Below are 10,163 nucleotides of genomic sequence, written 5' to 3' on the forward strand. Positions count from 1 at the left end.
CGGAGGAACGTCTGCTTTTACCGGTTCTCACGGTCTCTTCGCTTGCAGATTTCTTATATTTTTTCTTCTACCCTGAAGATGGAGACGGTACGTTCCTCCGAAACGTCGGTTAGCACCACATATACACGGTGTCAAATCCCAGAAGACTGCTTTCTTCAGGGTTATGAATGTTACTGGTGTACGCATGCTGTGGAACATGACCGAACAAGTCACCTGTCCGTCCATGGCTTGGCCTGTCGGATCGGTGGGTCCCTGTGGATTCCTATGGGTTTCCCCTCAGTAAAGTCACTCCCGTTTTCCTGTCTTCCTTTCAGTACATCCCCAATTCCCCCCCCCGTATTCACTACCGGTGTTTGTTTTTCGTCCTTTATTATTCTTTCTTTTATTTGCGTTCTCTTCTCCTATCTTCCTTTTATTTTCCGAATATGCTTTACTTAATACAAATATCATGTTTCTGGACATTGTCCATTGTCCTGTTTTTATTTAAAACACGACGAATCGGAGACTGGATTCTGTCTCCGTCTTCAGGCAAAACAAATTCTTTGAGCTCTTATTGATAGAGCTAGTCCCTCTCTCGCACACCGGCATCAACAAAAGGTAGTGTATACAAACCAAGCATAGCACTAACCATCTGCGAGAGTTAAGACAAAACATTAAAAAACTCCACATGTATGAGGCCTAGTACCAGAGTACTATCAGAATGTTCTAATGTTTTGTCTTAACTCTGGCAGATGGTTTGTGCTGTGCTTGGTTTGTATCTTATGTTGGTGAAGGTGTACGGAGATAGGGACTAGCTGTATCGATTGGGCCCAACTGAGTAGGTTTTATCTAAAGACGAAGACACAATCCAGTCTCCAAAACGTTGTGTCTTAAATATAAACAGGAATATGGATAATGCCCAGAAACATAATATTTTTATTAATGTCACAATCTTTTAGACCTTACTATAGGATTCTGACGATGGTGTATAACACACTGATATATTGGGTTTTTGGACTTTATGCATCGTCCTGGTTTTTAAGATAACTAATAAAAACCAGGACGATGGATAAAGTCCAAAAACCCAATATATCAGTCTTTTAGATCTTATTCCCTCTACATACCGTATTTACGCATGTATAGGCCGCGTGCGTGTATAGGCCGCAGCACAATTTTCAGACAGAAATTATAGAAAAAATAATTTTCTTGGAATAGTATTTCAGGAGTAGAAATTATTCCGAAATTTGGCAAATATAATTTTTTTTTTAAATGAAGTGTGATTTCGAATATTTCGAATATAAGCCGCACCCCAGTTTTCCTCTTGAATTTTTGGCAAAAAATGTGCGGCCTATACATGCGTAAATACGGTATTTACCTAATTTCATTCGTGTTATGTGTTTTCCCTGTGCCCTTCCTTCCGTTCCAGTAACTGATATCATGGACGTTGTTAATGTGGATGTTACAGAAATGCTGTGTCCCGCGATGTGGAGGTTCCATTCAGTATTGTCACTGCGAACAGGGCGAACTCCTTGAAGCAGAGCCCTTGTTGAGAAGCCAGTACTCTCTCAGCAGCTCAAGAAATGCTTCGCATTTTATGGAACGTAAATGTTCATTACCGTGTTCACAGGATCCCAACAGTAGTCCGTGAGCCAAATGTATCCAGCCCATACCATACTGTCCCACTTCTTAAAAGTCACTTGTAATGTCCTGCCATCTAAGCTTGAGGTTTTCAAGTGGACTCTTTCCTTCTGTTTTTTCGGCCAACATTTAATGTACATTTCTCAACTCACTTCGCTCTGTCCATCTCGTTATCCTTGATTGGATCACCGTGTATTTTGGTGAAGAATACAATCTGCGAGTATTAAGCCCCCTTTTATGTAACGTTTCGTAATATTATGTTGATTTGGGTTAGGAATTGTTACGCCCTCTCAATCCACGAACTAAAGGACCACCTTTTGTCAGCTATCCACGACTGCTTATTCAGTACATTAACGCTTGCAGTCCATTTTTAGAGGCTGTCTCCGCCAGCGGTAATCTGAGGTCGTGCCATATTGTGGTAACAAGGGACCCACCTGACATGCGCAAGAGACTACGAACAGGAAACGCGAGTGCTGAGTGTTTATGCTTGTTACTTGGTTGGACGGTATAAATTTCCAGCGTATGTTCGCACAGAGTACAACCCGAGCAGCAAGGTTCAGAAAGATTTCTTGTGACCGTGCGTGATCACATGAAGAAGGGTCTTTAACGTGAGCTTTATCGCGCTTGCAAGCGTGTGAATTGTTGCCAACTTAACACCGTTCCCTATGAGATTTACGGAAGTTTGCATGCGAGAAAGAAACGCACTCATTCTGCCGCTGACAGCACGTTTCAGGCAGACGTCATCACGTGCCATGATGATAACGGAATAGTTAACATTCTCTTGTTGATTTAAAACTCGTATAAAATTTGAAGTAAATGTTCTGATATAGGTAGGTATGCGCAAATTTTCTTTACGTACTAGAATAGCTGTCTCCATGTGAGATGCATAGCGAGTATGGTGCCGTGTAGTTTCTGGGCTACCTGCAGATTAAGACAGGAGATTTCTCCGAAACGTTCATATCTAAACATAGTGCATGGCTTCACGTCTCAAAAGACAGTAATCCTGAAAATATGGGCAGAATACTTTTAAGAAAGATTGAGGAACGTAAAGAGAGAAAGAATCAAAGGGCGAAATGAAACGTAAAAAAGAAAGGATGAAGGTAAAAGGCGGCTGAAAATATATGACTCGCTTCTCAATAACCGTGTAGCGGACACAGCATACGGCTCGGATTCTGGATCTTGAAACGTGAAGTATATTTTTATCTGGATCTCCGATACCGAAACATTTCCCTTGAGACTGATTTATAAGCAAGTTTTACTGAAACGTACAATGTACTGGGATGTAGCGCCGTGTACTTTGGTAGTTTACCACCGTTTCCCCGAACCGATTGATCTATAAGTAACGCTCCGAACTTTTATTAGGCATATATTCTGTTGGAATCTCGCCCAAAACACCGCCCGATCTGAATGTCTTTCATGTTTTCCTCAGTCCCTCCAAGCCAGATTCTTGGATATTACCTCGATTAGGCCACGACCACTTTTAATTTTAGGAGCCGGGATAGCTCAGTCGGTATAGCTACTAGCTGCCGGCTTGGCGACCAAGGGGTCGGATTTCGAGGCCCGGATGGGGCAAGAATTTTCACTTCCTCATGTCATCCAGGCCGGCTCTGGGGCCCGTCCAGCCTCCTATCCAATGGTTACCGGGGGCTCTTTCCCCGCGGATAACGCGGCCGGAGCGTGAAGCTGACCACTTACCTCCAACTAGTGCCAAGGTCAAGAAAATGTGGCTCTATACATCCACTCCCCAATACGCTTTGATGGCGTAGTGCTTAATTATTTAAGCAGGGGGATGACTTTACTTTCCCACTTCTTTGTATTATGTATGTACATACGACACAGCACGCACGTAAACTACACAACTAACAATAAGAACGTACAACCAAGAGAAATAATCGACATCTTCTACCATCCGGAGGAAAAAACAACATGACCCAATGTTGGTTCACGATTTTTAACATAATAACTAATTTTTTACATACAAAAGATTTTTAATACAATTTTAAATACATAGGGAAGCTATTTTATGGAAAAGTGAACATCACATCGCGTGTAGTGGGAAACCCCAATCGAATACCCAGCAAATACGCTTAAACCAAACATCATACGTAAATCTACACGTCAACGTGGCTGCATAGGGCAAACTGTGATATAGTGAGCACTATTCGTAACCTAAGTGCATAATGTTAAAATAGTGTTTCCTGCTCGTAGTGGTGCGCCTCTGAAGATGATTCTTTTGAATCGAAACATGTAAGGCGAATAATGACTGAAGTGTTGTAAACCTGTATGTCATACTGGACTGACAGTTATCTACTTCATTCATTCATCAGTAATGTCAGACGACAGGTCCACAGTCTCTTCCAAAACAGTTCCTCCACTTAATGCGATCTAGAGCTTTCTCCTTCAAATGAGAATATCCTCTTCTGTCCCCAAGGTCAAGGGGGGTCAAGCTTACGACCGTTTGAATGACTAGGCTACCGTTGTAGCACAAGAAATGTAAGATATGCATGCTCTGCTCCGTAAAACCTGTACTGACAGAGGATTTCTGCGTAGTGCAAAAGCAAGAAATTTTCAGTAACATGTTATACGTGCGAAATGTGCACTTGACAAAAGTCGAAGCATATTCATAAGAGACAAAACCCATTTTCTCGTCAAAGAGGATGTTACATAAGGACTACTACCGCAATGGTTCGCTTGGGGGGGAGTCTGGTCGTGGGTCTCAAGGCCCTGGCACCAAGACAAACTGTTTGGCTGTAAACCGCCAGTCATAAAATAACTCTGACTCTGACTTTGACTTTGACTTAAAATTAATTAAGTAGTCTAGAGAGTGTATTGATTGCAGTTGAATGACTGAGGAACCGACGTAGTGAGTTGAGGGTTGGCAGTTCAATTGTGAAGAAATAGTAAGTTGCAAGGTTGGCGCTGCGAAGAGAAGACTTAATGTGTGTTGCAGTTACCGTGAGACTATAATAATTACTGCTCTAAAATCCGTTTCCAGGATGCGACTAGTGAACACTGAGAAGACTTAGCGTGTGCTAGTGATTTGTAAAGTGTGGAAATCAGCGATGGCGCTGTAATCACGTACTGTAGTTCCGAGTGTTGTGTACAAGTGGTCAGGAACTTCATTCGCCAATCCAAACCCCGTCTATAGTCACAACCCTAAATCGTGACAATATTAAAGGTATTTAAGAGTATTGTTTCTCAGTAGCGTGTTTTTTAAATTCTTTTTTGCTTACAACCCTCAGAACTAAATGACATACTCAAATTTGTAAAAAAAGAAGAAAACCCTTTTCTTATTTTCGCTTTGGAAAAATAGGAAATCGACTTATGCTGGCGCTTATGCGCTAGTCTTGGTACTCAAAGCGTTGTTAAATAACCAACATTTTAGAGGAACGAACTGCCTCCATTCTCAGGGCCTAAATGTAAGGAGAAAAAGAAAGGAACGGCGGTAAACTGATACCATACTATACGGCGGCATATCCTAAACTGGGCTGTTCATAGTCATCACCGTAAGAACCTCAAATCCCACAGATTCGACTGCATTACAGTTCTGGTTGAATGTCCAGCCACTTGTGTACCGAGTATAGTCGACCTGCGCTTGTGTTGCATAAGCATGCCATTATAATAGACAAGCAGAGGCACGTTGTGTCTTACACAGCTGGTCTCGTGCTTTCAAAATGGCCCCTGCCTTTAATAAGGGAGGAGCCTTCTGTCCTAGCCTTTCAGTAACCTAACCCTCCTTTTTCTGAATAGGAGTGCAGCTATTATCGTGAAGGTAAAGTTGTCGCTGGGCTTAACTGATTAAGCACCACAGCACGAAAACATGTGGGGGAGTGGCGGTAAAGCCCCAGAATTCTTGACCTCGACACTAGACGGAAGTGAGTGGTCAACTTCACGTCCTGGCTGCCCTATCTCTGGGGAAAGAACCTCTGATACCCATTGGATTGTTGTATTGCATAAAACCTACCGACCATAACTAACATCATGGAGCATAGCCCTACTTCGAAATCCAGTAGACCCTCAGCTGATAAGAAATTTCCCGCCTTTTCCAGAACCTAAAGTTTTGTTATCGTGTGCACAAGAGCCCGCCACAGGACCCTATCATATGCCAGATGAATCCATCCAGATCTTCGTGACCTGTTTCTTTAAATCTAATTTAATATTATCCTCCCATCAATACATAGGTCTCTTCCGTCGTAGTTTTCCAGTTAACATTTTGTATGCATTTCTCATATCTCTATGCATGTTACATGTCCCACCCAACAAATATATTTCATGTCCAGAATTGTGTATATCGCCCAATTATCCAGTCTAAAACCGAAGCCTTGTATAACATTTTTATGTGGTGAGGAGGATTGTATGGTCTGCTAACGAAGCCTCATGCTGGAGGATCAGCCCTTACCAGCCTGAGAATGCCCGCTTAAAACCGAAGAGGTTCAGTGGTAAAGCTTTGGAATTGTATTCGGGAGGTACTTAGTTCGAATCTTGAGGCCGCGCCATAGCTCAAGCGGTTATTCGCTGTCTTCCCACCGCGGCGGCCAAGGTTCGATCCCGGGTCTGGTCAAGTGGGATTTGTGGTGGACAAAGTGGCGCTGGGGCAGGTTTCCTCCGATTACTTCGGTTTCCCCTGCCAATCTTCATTCCACCAATTGCTCCACAATCACCCTCACCTATCATCTGGAGCTGGTACAATAGGCCAGAAGTGGCCGCAGTACAAGGGGCCTATTCCCACCCCACTAGCAATACAAAAAATAGTTCGAATTTTGGTCTAACATAAGCGATTACGAATTAGGATTTTTTGGGTTTCCTCGGGTATTCTAGGCAAATGCTGGGATATTACTTTAATTAGGCCACGGCCGCAACATTCCGGATGATTTTCAGTTCGCCTGCCATCCTGTCGTTCAGGTCTGAATATTCTTGAAAACATCGTGAACTACCCCGCCTCCCCCGTTCTCAGAAGAAAGCACGGGGTAGGAGTAATGTATGCTGCTTTGTGTCCTTGCTTGATGAGAACGTGTGCGGTGATGCAGTTCGCATTCTTGACACCTGTAGTTAAGGAGCAAATTTTACTGTCTGCTTCCTGTATACAATATACATACAGTATATTTTACTACACGCTGAATGTCACCTATGACGTAATTTGTTTGCTAGCCTTATTAGCAAGGACTTAACTATGCACGGTACGTGGCTGCGTTATGAATATGCGTGATACAGTGTGCAGTAAATGTTGTATTGATTTCATGTAATTGAGGTCTCTGTTATTGTTCTTAAGCACGAATTCAGTCTCGCGTTTCAGTATGATCTTCCCTTCGCGCAAATTGAACCCTCATTTCTTCACAGAACACTGATGTTCTGATGCTCACTCATGGAGCTGAGCCCTTCTTGAGGAAACGCAAATTCTGAAGCTACTCAGCATTTTATGGAACCCGAAGGTTCATTACCGTGTTCACAAGAGCCCTCCACTGGTCCCTATCCTGAGCCAGATCCATCCAATCCATACCGTCCCATCCTATCTCTCTGAGATACATTTTAATATTGTCTACCCACCTACTCCTTGGTCTCCCCAGTGGTCTATTTCCTTCTGGCTTTCTCACCAATATCCTATATGCATCCTCTTCACCCCCATTCGTGCTACGTGCCCTACCCACCTCATCCTCCTTGATCATTCTAATTACACTTGGAGAAGAGTTCAAGTTATGAAATTACAATTTTTTAATTCGCATAGTGGTGGGTGGAGTCCAATTGGGTCCACTCGTCACGGCGGCCACTGATTGGCCTATTTTACCTGCCCAGTGTGATTATGATGATGGAGAATTTGGTGGAATAAAGGTTGGCAGGGAAAACCGAAGTACTCGGAGAAAACCTACTCCAGCGCCACTTTGTCCAGCACAAATCCCACTTGACGAAGCCCGGGTTTGAACCCGGGCCGCCGCGGTGGGAAGTCAGCGCCTAACCACTTGAGCTATGGCGCGGCCTAGAGTCAAATTATGAAGCTCCTCATTATGCAGTTCTCTCCAACCTCCCATCACGTCATCTCTCTTCGGTCCAAATATTCTCCTCAACACCCTGTTCTCAAACAGCATTCAATCGTTGTTTCTCCCTTAATGCCAGAGACAAAGTTTGACACTGATACAAAACCACAGCAAAATTATAGTTTTGTATATTCTGATTTTTATTTTTTGGACAGCAGACGAGAAGACAAAAGGTTCTGGACTGAATGGTAGCAAGCATTACCCGAGTTCAATCTCCTCTTAATTTCCTCCTGATTCAGGTTTTGAATTGTTATCGTCGTTTCCAAATATCTGAACTGTCATATTTTCAAAACATCTGCTTCTTAACTTATGTCATTATTCTGATGTTCTGATATGTGAATGAAATATTCCATGGAAGTGTTCGCTAGTGCTGTAATGGAAAGACATTGAATTTGTTTCTGCGGATAGCTAGATGCGTTGATAAGACATCTTTGGCTTCTGTACGCAAGTTAATAAATGCCATGTTCTTCCAGGCTGAATTTTGAGATTAGGCGGGGAAGGACAGTTTACGGTACTGTACAGTAAACTCCCAGTTATCCGGTACCCAGGAATCAGGAATTCTCATGTAACCGGCAAAAACTCAGAGAAAACATCGTTTTTATGTAGTTATTCATAAACAAATTTGCAATTCGCACATGTTCACACACGACGCGAGGTAATTCTCCCAGCCGCCACTACCAGCGCTGCCCGTTTTTCGTCCTCAGGCAAATGCCAGTACATGAATTTGTGATGGCGTTGCGGTAATTCGTAACCAATCCTCTACCCAACAATCGATTGGGTCGCCTAGGAAGAATCCCACACGAGAACGTAAGCGAACACTTTGTGAAACTGTGTTGAGTTTTTCTCATTAAGCAGGCAGATTCATGTAACAACGCACCCCATTCATGCCGGATTATGTGGAGTTTACTGTATTTGACACGATTAATTGGAGAAATTTGGAAGGAAACAGTAGTGACCTATGCCAACATTTGTCTACAATTATCAATTTCGTAAATCTAACGAAACTTTTACAGCGGCAGACATTACAGAGCTTTGAAAAAGCACATCGACTGTGAATGTGTTGCTGCTGTGTAGAAGCAGACCGTCACGACCGTCGCATCGTTTTTCTGGAGGATCTGAGGAAAAGCATGAAAGTTAGGATGGCCCATCTCCGGAACCAAGGCCTTAAGAATACGAAGAAAGAGTTGTGACCTCACAAACTCTGTCTTATTTAGCAACGTGGCAGAACTGCAAGTGAGCAAATTGATTTAAATAGTGCGGTGGGGTACGTTTTCTCCAAGTACTTTGGTTTCCCCTGCCAATCTTCATTCCACCAATTGCTCCACAATCACCCTCACCTATCATCTTGGGGCTGGTACAATAGGCCAGATGTGGGCGCAGTACCAAGTGGACTCACTCTCACCCTACTAAGGAAAAAAATGGCTTTAATGGTGAAGCTTCAGACTTTTTTCGGGACGTGCCTGGTTTGAATCTCAACCGGGACCCCGGCTATCGTTCCTAAATCTTTTGTTGGTTTTCTTAGTCCCTGCAGGCAGATGCGGCGATTGTACCTTGAACCATGTCACTACAGCTCCATTCCAAGTCCTTTCGAATTCGTTAGCCGCTCATTCCACGTTACGTAGTCCTGAGTACTGACCGCTTCAGAACTGGAAGAGACGTGATTAACAAAAAACGCACGCAAACATTTTAATTTGGTTTTGATTTTGCCCCTTTGCATAAATACGTCCGTTGAATTCCATGCATTGTACAACGCCCGTTTAAATCAGTGCATTTGGTGGAGACCGTGGTACACGAAAATACAGCCCACTGTGACATCACAGTATGCTTGTTTGTGATGTAGATTTTTTTGGAAATCAAAAAACCGAAAATAAAGTGAAATAAACGTACATAACAGAGGACTCGTCAATTGTGTAGGCGCAGCATGGACCAGGAAACCAGGCACCCTTCCGCCCCACTGCTGTTCCCACCCACCCACACAAGAATTTGTAGCTGCATTTATGAAAATAACATCTACGAGCGATTGGATGCAAATGACAAAACAACATATACACGCAGCTTCACGCATGTTGGCTTGTCGTAAGAAGAATCGATGAACATAGGCTTTTACATTTCATTTTTGTTTTTGTTGAAAATTATTTTAACAGGGCTAAACAACGTGCCTTCTGACATTTCAGCTACATTTCAGCTACATTTCTTTTTAACATGAAATATAAAAAGAGCACAGAAAGAACTAATGGTTAGGAAACATTAGTTGAAGCATTGTTAATATTTGCAGCACTGAAGAATCATTAAAAGGCGCGAGCCTTTGCTGTTATCCACGAGTATATTCGTACTAACGGCTGCTGTTTAGGCCTCCAGCACATTAGTAGTGTGTGGCTCGTTCGAGTTGTATTAGTCCCGATTTAAAGATCGGAAATTTATTTGAACACTTCCCCCATCTCTTGACAGATTAGACCCTCTAGCTTGTTCGAATTCCGAACTAATCTAAAACTATGAATCTTGCAGAAAGTTTTGGTA

This window comes from Cryptotermes secundus, unplaced genomic scaffold (assembly GCF_002891405.2).
Source record: "Cryptotermes secundus unplaced genomic scaffold, Csec_1.0 scaffold160, whole genome shotgun sequence".
Classification (NCBI taxonomy): domain Eukaryota; kingdom Metazoa; phylum Arthropoda; class Insecta; order Blattodea; family Kalotermitidae; genus Cryptotermes; species Cryptotermes secundus.